The 8,228-nt window shown below is 46.4% G+C and overlaps 1 long non-coding RNA gene across 1 annotated transcript; it reads right to left on the bottom strand.

Annotated features, from left to right (window-relative positions):
- Positions 1 to 1,557: 1,557 nt before the first annotated feature.
- Positions 1,558 to 2,775, bottom strand: LOC108584144. Its single transcript, XR_001899094.2, has 2 exons — positions 1,997 to 2,775; positions 1,558 to 1,675 (listed from the first exon to the last, which is right to left on the bottom strand). It is a non-coding gene; the product is annotated as an uncharacterized LOC108584144 (long non-coding RNA).
- Between the last annotated feature and the right edge of the window lie 5,453 nt (positions 2,776 to 8,228).

Here is an 8,228-nt window from a genome sequence, read left to right as displayed (position 1 = left end):
AGGCCCTCAGTGGCCTGAAGTTGAGGTTTCAACAGGGACCCACTCCTTCCCGCCTAGGAACCTGTCTGCCTTTAACATGCCATCCATGGTGCCCAGGCTGTCCACACAGAGAGGAGCCCACAGGCCTGTGCTGAGCTACCCTCAGCCCCTTTGGCCCCACTCCTGTGCTCTTCGGTGCTCAAAGTCCAGAGGGAGTCAAGGTGACGGGGCTGGTATGTCAGCACTGCGCTGAGCTCATACACACCTGGTCAGGTTTTGATGGCACTCAGACTTGGCCACAACTTTGCTCTGCCCCAGAGCAGGCACTGGGAGTGGGGAGAGGCCAGGGAGATGGAGCAGGCACTTTCAAGCCTGCAGGGGCAGGGGACTTCCTGGGTCCCTGAGAGTAGAGTGACAGCTGGGTCTAGAGCTGCAGCTGGGTGGCTGTAGCTGCACCCGGGAGCATGGGGCCCTACCCTGCCAACTCAGTAGTTGAGGGGGTTCCCACCTAGTCCTAGGCCTGATTGCACCTCCCCTGCTGCAGCTGGTGTCCACACAGCAGCTGCTCCGGAAAGCCTGCTGCTACCATCACTAGGAGAACTGATGACATAAATTTCAGTCAAAGGTTTAGAAAAGATGAGATGAGATATCCCAGCTCAGTCAGGAAGCAGGGGGAAAAGGGGTGAATTCCTCCTTCCTTCACATTTTGTTCGGTTCAGGCCCTCAACAGATTGATGCCCAACCACTTTGGGGAGGGCACTCTATTTTACTAAGTTCACCAACTCAAATGCTAATATCACCCAGAACCTACTGTCACAGACATACCCAGAAACAGTACATAATCTGGGTACTCTCTGGCTTACTTAAATTAACACACACAGTTTATTGCAGCACTATTCACAATAGCCAAGATATGAAACCAATCTAAGTACTCATCAATAGAAGAATGGATAAAGAAAATGTGGTATATATACACAATAGAATACTATTCAGCCGTAAAAACAGTGAAGTCCTCCCCAAATAAGGTAATAGCAGCTCTCCTGCAGGACTATGGTGAGAATTACAGCTCAGGCAACGATCATCATACTTCTTGGCACAGAGGTGTTCACTACCCAGGCAGTGTTATTATTATGTCTAAAGTCACAAAGGGAGTTTTTAAGAAAGATGGAATGAAAACTTGTTTCTCTCAATTCTGAGCTTATTAGAGCACACTGGTGTGCTTGAATAAAGCAGCCCTGGAGTCTCTCAGGGGAGGGTGTTTGTAACATCTGCTCAGGCACGGTTTCATTTACCATATACCCAGAGACTAGCCCTGTATAAGTTAAAGGAGATATCGTGAGTTGGCGAACTTTTGGTCAAATATTTTCCCTAAGCCCAGGTCTCTATGGCATTCTACAGAGCACTCTGCATCCTTCTAAGGGACACTAGAAGAGCAAATGGATTGTACAGTGAGTTACAAATAAAATGGCCAATCTCAGCATGAAAGACTGAGGGTGTTACCTAATGAGGACGCAAACCACTCCATCTACATACAAGCCCATCTACATACAAGCAAACCACAAGCCTGCCAGAAAGAAAGAACATGCTATGTAAAGGTTTAATAACAGTGATGAATATTTGAACTTCAGCTCCAGAGCAGTTCAGTGGCCTCCCTGCCGGGAACAGAAGCCAAAACACATCAGGATTCTTGAAGGCCCTGAAAGGTAAATGAGAATCCTAGTGTATGGCAAAACATTCCCACAAAAGAAGGGCTCCGTGTGTAGAGACTCATAGAAAGGATTCCCAACTTCAGTCCCTTCAGAACCAGAAGCAAAGGTGGGGGACAGCCCATTTAAGTGGCCCTAGAGATTTGCCAGGAACTAGAGCCTTCCCGGAGAAGTCCAGTTTTCCTATGCAGGGAGAGGACTGGGAGTTCTCTGGTCACAAGCATTGTGCCTTGGTTTTCAGGAACACTTTTGGAGTCCCCCAGCATGGGAGGAACATTGCCCTACTGCGGACTCCAAGCACAGTCTCTTACCTGGTAAGAAAAATGGAGCTGCATGCAGCTGCTGAAAACTTTAACCGGAAACCCAAAGATGTTGGCACAAAGAAAGGAGGGCTGAAGAAAAGTGACCAAGAAAACATATTTAGCTCTTAATCTGACCCATTTCTTCCGGGACAGGCCTAGTGCCTAGAATGGGGTGATGAATAAGGCTTGAGCTCAGATCGTGAGGATGAGAGGGAGTCCACCCTGTGGGGATCTGGGATGATGAAAGGGCTCCGCAGATGGGGGACCCCGTGGCCAGAAGTTCTGCTGAGTGGAAAAGGGCTTGGAGTAACTGAGGTCAGCTGGATTCCTTAAACACTGCTCAGAGCCCTTGAAGCCATCTAAGGGCACACTTCTCAGGCCTGCTCCAAGCCACGCTCAACTGGGAATCTTTTAAGGACAGCTGCTCTGTTAGGCTTGCCTGAGATGGTGTAGTTTTCCCCCGCCGCGTAGAGGCACAGACAGTAAGTGTTCAGGAGCCAGGCCTCACAATGCCGTGGACTAGGGCAAAGGAGGACCCCGTCCTCTCCCAGCCCTAGGCTAAAACACGGGAGGACCCCGACCGGTGGCTCCATGGACCCCTGCACTGCCAAGAGCTAGGTTATGCTGCTGAAGGACCTCTCCGCCCTGGACTAAGGCACCGGAGGATCCCGGCCCTGCTGCGCCCGGCGGTGTCCTGGACTGTGCCACTGCAGAACCCCTGCCCCTCCACACCCTGGACTCTGGCTCTGGAGGACTCTGGCCCTGGTCACTTCTGAACTACTCCTGCCCTCAGCTGACTGTGTTTTTCCAGAGTGACCTGTCCCAAGGCAACTGGGCTACTCGTGACTCCAGGATTCCCAGTCCTGCCGTGGGCTCCTAGACCAAGACCTAGAGGACCCCGGCTCCCCCACTAGGGCACCAGAGACCCATACCTGCTTGCCTCTGACTACAGTCAAGGACCCCCACCGCTGAGCACTGGACTCCAGCACAGAGGGACCCCAGCCACGGAGATATGGACCACTCCTGCCCCATCAGCACTCCTGACTACCAAGACGCCAAGACATCTCGCCTGAACGCTGTCTCTACACTTCTGGCATGTGGGGAAATCCCCGCCTCCAGAGCCCCTGACCCTGGCATTGGTGGACTCCCACTTGGCTATGTCCTGGACTCCTGCACCAGAGGACTCCTGTCCCAAGACCCTGGACACCCCTACATGAAAACCCTGTCCCGTCTCCCCCTAGACTATGGCAGGGGAGGACCCTGCAAACCGACTCCGGCACAGTAACACCCCTGACCCGTCATGGGCTGTATTCCAGCACTGGAGGACCCCCTGCCAGGGCGCTCTCTGGACTACCCCTGCTCCACTGCGTCCTGCCCTACAGCACAGCACGACAGTCACCCTCGCACTGGACTGAGGCACAGCAGGACCAGCCCGTGTGTGGCGTGACAGGACGAGGTGACCCCCATTTCCCTCCCAAGACCTCCTCGGACTATGGCACAGGAGGACCGCTTTACTTCGCATTCTGGACCCACCTCAGACAGGTCCCCCACTCCTACCGAATACAGCACTGGAGGACCCCAATCCCGTCGCTCCACGGACTCCACCACCAGCACCCTCGCCCCCCTGCCTGGACAAAGGCACGGGAGGACCCAGCCTCACCGCCTGTGGCTATCGCGATAGGAAAACCCCCAGCCCCACCGTGCCAGAGACTCTGACAAGAGAGGACTCCTGCCCCCTGCTCCCCCGACTACAACAAGGCAGGAACCGCACTCCTGGGAGGTCCTCACTGTGGCAACTGTGGACCCCCGCCCTGGTATGCCCTGAACTAAGTCAGGCAATGACCCCGACCCCACCACGCCCTGAACTCCAGTATTGGAGGACCATTGTTAGCCGGGTGGATCACATTGGCCACCCTGTGGCAGATCCCTGGTCCCGGGCCACATGCCCTACTCTATGGCACGAGCACGCGAGCTCCCTCACCGCGCCTCTGGACTCCAGCACCCCAGGACTCCTACACGGAGGACTCCCGCTCCTTCACAGTCCCGTCCTGGACTCCTGCACAAGAGAACCCCCGCCCGGCTGCACCCTGGATATAGCAAGGCAGGAATTCCGCCCTGTGGCGCTCTGCACTGTGGCACCTGAGGATCCACAGTCCAGGGCACCCTGGACTACTGCGCCACAGGACTCCTGTTCCGCCGCACCCTGGACTATGGCATCAGAGAACCCAGCTCCCCGCGCCCTGGACAATGGCACCGGAGGACCCAGCACCCGGCGTCCTGGACTAAGGCACAGTAGGACTCCGGCCACATTGTGTACTCCTGCACAGGAGGACCCTTGCAGGGCAGCGCACTGGACTGAGCTACTGAAGGAGCCCCACCCCTGCCTCACCCTGGACTAAGGCACTGGAGAACTCTTCCTCCACAGAGCCGCGGACTCTTGCAGGAGAGAACCTCCACCCAGCCTCCCCTGGACTGTGGCCCAGTAGGGCCCACACCACGTCACGGACTCCTGTACTGGGGGAAGAGTAGTGATAAATGTCCAGGTTTAGAAGTTGAAAAGCAGCAATCAATGTGTTACAAATGAAATGGATCATAAAATTACAAATGCTGAAAACATTATGCGTAATTGCCTAGCCAGAACAATTACACAAGACAAAGAAATAAAATAAATCCATATAGGGAAGGAAGAGGTAAGATTGTTTCTGTTTTCTGAAAATATAATCTTAAGATAGAGAACATCTTAAAGACTCCACCAAAATAAATGGTTAAAGCTGATAAAGAAATTCAATGCAGTTAGTAGTTACAAAATCAATATACAAATACCATTTTTGTTTCTATATCGCTAATGACAAACCATTACCTGAAAAATAAATTGATAAGGCAATTTCATTTATAATAGAATCAAAACAGATATATAAATATATAAGGCAGGAGTAAATTTTGACCAAGAACGGAAAGATTTGGTACACTGAAAACTATATATCATTGATGACAAAATTAAACAGCATAAATAAATGGAGAGACATCCTTTATTGATGAATTCAAAAATTAGTATTTTAAAAGTGTCAATGCTACCCAAAGCAATCTACAGATTAAATGTAAGCTCTATGAAATTCCAATGTCATTCTTCACAGAAATAGAAAAATTACTCCTGAAATTTGTATGGAACCACAAAAGACCCCAACTAACCAAAGCAATCTTGAACAAAAAGAATAAAGCTGGAGGCATCAGACGACCCAATTACAAACTATATGACCAAGCTGTAGTAATTGAAACAGCATAGCAGTGGCATAAAAAGAGACACGTAGAACAGTGAAAAGGGATATAGAACCCATAAATAAATCCACATGTCTGTGGTCAATCGGTTTTTTGATAAAATAACTAAAAAATACACAAAGAAGAAAGAAAATTATTTTCAATAACTGGTATAGAAAAAAACTGACTCTCCACATACAGAAGAATAAAATTTGACTTTTATTTTTCTCTTTATACAAGCATCAAATCAAAATGAAAAACTGAAATGTAAAACTACCACAAGGAGATAGAGAAGAAGACTGTCTGACATTGGCCTGAGCTATGATTTTCTGTAGATTATTCCGAAAGCACAGGCAACAAAAGCAAAAACACACAAATGAGATTGCATAAAACTAAAAAGCTTTTCCACAGGAAAAAAGCAATAATAGAATGAAGAGAACCCACAAATGGGATGACATTTTTAAACCATACATCAGATAAGGGGGCTCATATAATAATATATAAGTAACTCAACCTACTCAAAAATAAGAAAAAAATTATGCCTATTAAAAAAAAATAAGCAAAGAACCTGAATAGGCATTTCCTAAGGCATACAAAAGCTAACAGGTACATGAAAAAATCACATGGCCGGGCACGGTGGCTCAAGCCTGTAATCCCAGCACTTTGGGAGGCCGAGGCAGGATCACGAGGTCAGGAGATCGAGGACTATCCCATAACATGGTGAAACCCCGTCTCTACTAAAAAAAAATACAAAAAAAAAACTAGCCGGGCGCAGGCAGGCTGCAGTCTCAGCTACTTGGGAGGCTGAGCGGAGATGAACCTGGGAGGCGGAGCTTGCAGTGAGCCGAGATCACGCCACTGCACTCCAGCCTGGGAGCACAGCGGCAGACTCCGTCTCAAAAAAAAAAAAAAAAAAAGAAAAAGAAAAAAATCACAAACATTCCTAATTATCAGAGAAATGCAAATCAGAGCCGCACTGAGATATCACCTCACACATTTTTACTAGGGCTATCATAAAAAGAGATGGAAGATAAGTGTGGATGAGGACGTAGAGAAAAAGAAACCCTGTACACTGCTAGTCGGAATGGAAATTAGTACAACCATCTTGGAAAAACAGTATTATTTCTCAAGAAATTATAAATATATTTTACCCTATGATCCATCAATCCCACTTCTGGATATATGTCCAAAGGAATTTCAATCAGGATGTCAAAAAGAGACATCTGCAATTTCATGTTCATTGCAGCATTATTCATAATAGCCATGAATTAGAAACAACCTAAGTGCTTATCAACTGAAGAATGGATAAAAATATGTGGAAAAATTGGAGCCCTTCTACACCACTGGTGAGACTTCAAAATGTAAAACAGTCTGGCAGTTCTTCAAAAAGTTACACATAGACTTGTGTTAATACGACAGCAATTCCACCCTGTGCATTTACCAAAAAGAAAACAAAACAAATGCTACACACAGTAGTACACAAATGTTTATAGCAACAAAAAGTAGAAAACAACAGAAATATTCATCAACTGAGGAGTGGATAAATCAAATAAATCCATAAAATAGAATCTTATTTAGCAATAAAAGGGAAAAAAGTGTTAATGCATGCTCCAGAATGGATGAACATTAAAAATATGTGAAGTGAAAGAAGTGAGTAAAAAATGACTATGTGTTATAATGATTCCATTTATGTGAAATGTCCAGAATAGGCAAATTCATATTCAGAAAGTAGACGAGTGGTCGCCTAGGCTAGGAGGGCTTTAGGAAAGGCTGGAGAAAATGGGGAAAGTTTGCTAATGGGCGCAAGTCTCTTTAAGGCACATTAAAATGTTCTAAAATTATACTATGATGATTATTTCTCCACCCAGTTAATATACTAAAAGAATTTGAAGTTTGTACTTTAAATGAGTGAATCACACAAAATATGAATAATATCTCAATAAAGCTGTGGGAAGTTGAGTATACGTAGGATGCATACAAAAATCCTACTTATCTTTATACATGAATGAAATTCTGTCATTTGTAAAAACATGGATGAATTTAGAGGATATTATACTAAGTAAAATAAGCCAGACGCAGAAAGACAAATATCTCATAATATCACTTATATGTGAAATCCACAAATGTGCACTCACAGATGTTAGGAGTAGAATGGTGGTTTATCAGAGGCTGAGCGGGGCTTGGGGTTGGGAGTAGAATGGTGTTTTATCAGAGGCTGAGTGGGCGGGGGGTAAATTGGGAGTAGAATGGTGGTTTATCAGAGGCTGAGCGGGGTCAGGGGGAAGTTGGGAGTAGAATGGTGGTTTATCAGAGGCTAAGCAGGGCCGGGTGCAGGTGTTGGGGAGTAGAATGAAAAGGACAGAGGCTGAGCAGGGCGGGGTAGTTAGGGGATGAATGGTGGCCGCCAGGCTGCTCAGGGCGGAGTGGGGGGTGGGAAAAGGGGAACTATTCAATGGGATAATGCTTCAGCAAGGAGAGATACATTCTGGTGATATGGTGCACAGCAAAGTGACAGCAGTTACTCATAATGAAGTGAGTATCTTAAAACTGCTAAAATACTACATTTCAAATGTTTCAACATAATGTAATAAATCTGTGAGGTGGAGGATATGTTATTTAACCTAATTTGTCCATTTCACAATATTTACATGTATTGTACCACATTGTATCCATGTATATTTATTTATCAATAAAAACAAAATTTTCAAAAGCGAGCAAAACAGTTGTGCCAGATCTTCATCTAAAGACATTTCTGAGAAAAATGTATCTGTTTTCTTTCAGAATAAATTTACAGTTAATAGATATTATGTTACCTAAAGTAAAGTGGATAGTTTTGGCCATCAGCTTATACTGTGGGATAATCTCTTTTTGCTGACCTTGTAAAAGCTGCGGCATCGGATTAACAACAAGTAGGAAAGATTTTTATCACGATCAGGTAAAGATTCTGCATGCTTCTATTTTGAATAATATTGTCCCCCTAGAATCG

This window comes from Papio anubis, unplaced genomic scaffold, assembly GCF_008728515.1.
Source record: "Papio anubis isolate 15944 unplaced genomic scaffold, Panubis1.0 scaffold1639, whole genome shotgun sequence".
Classification (NCBI taxonomy): domain Eukaryota; kingdom Metazoa; phylum Chordata; class Mammalia; order Primates; family Cercopithecidae; genus Papio; species Papio anubis.
This window is presented reverse-complemented; position numbering and strand designations above follow the sequence as displayed.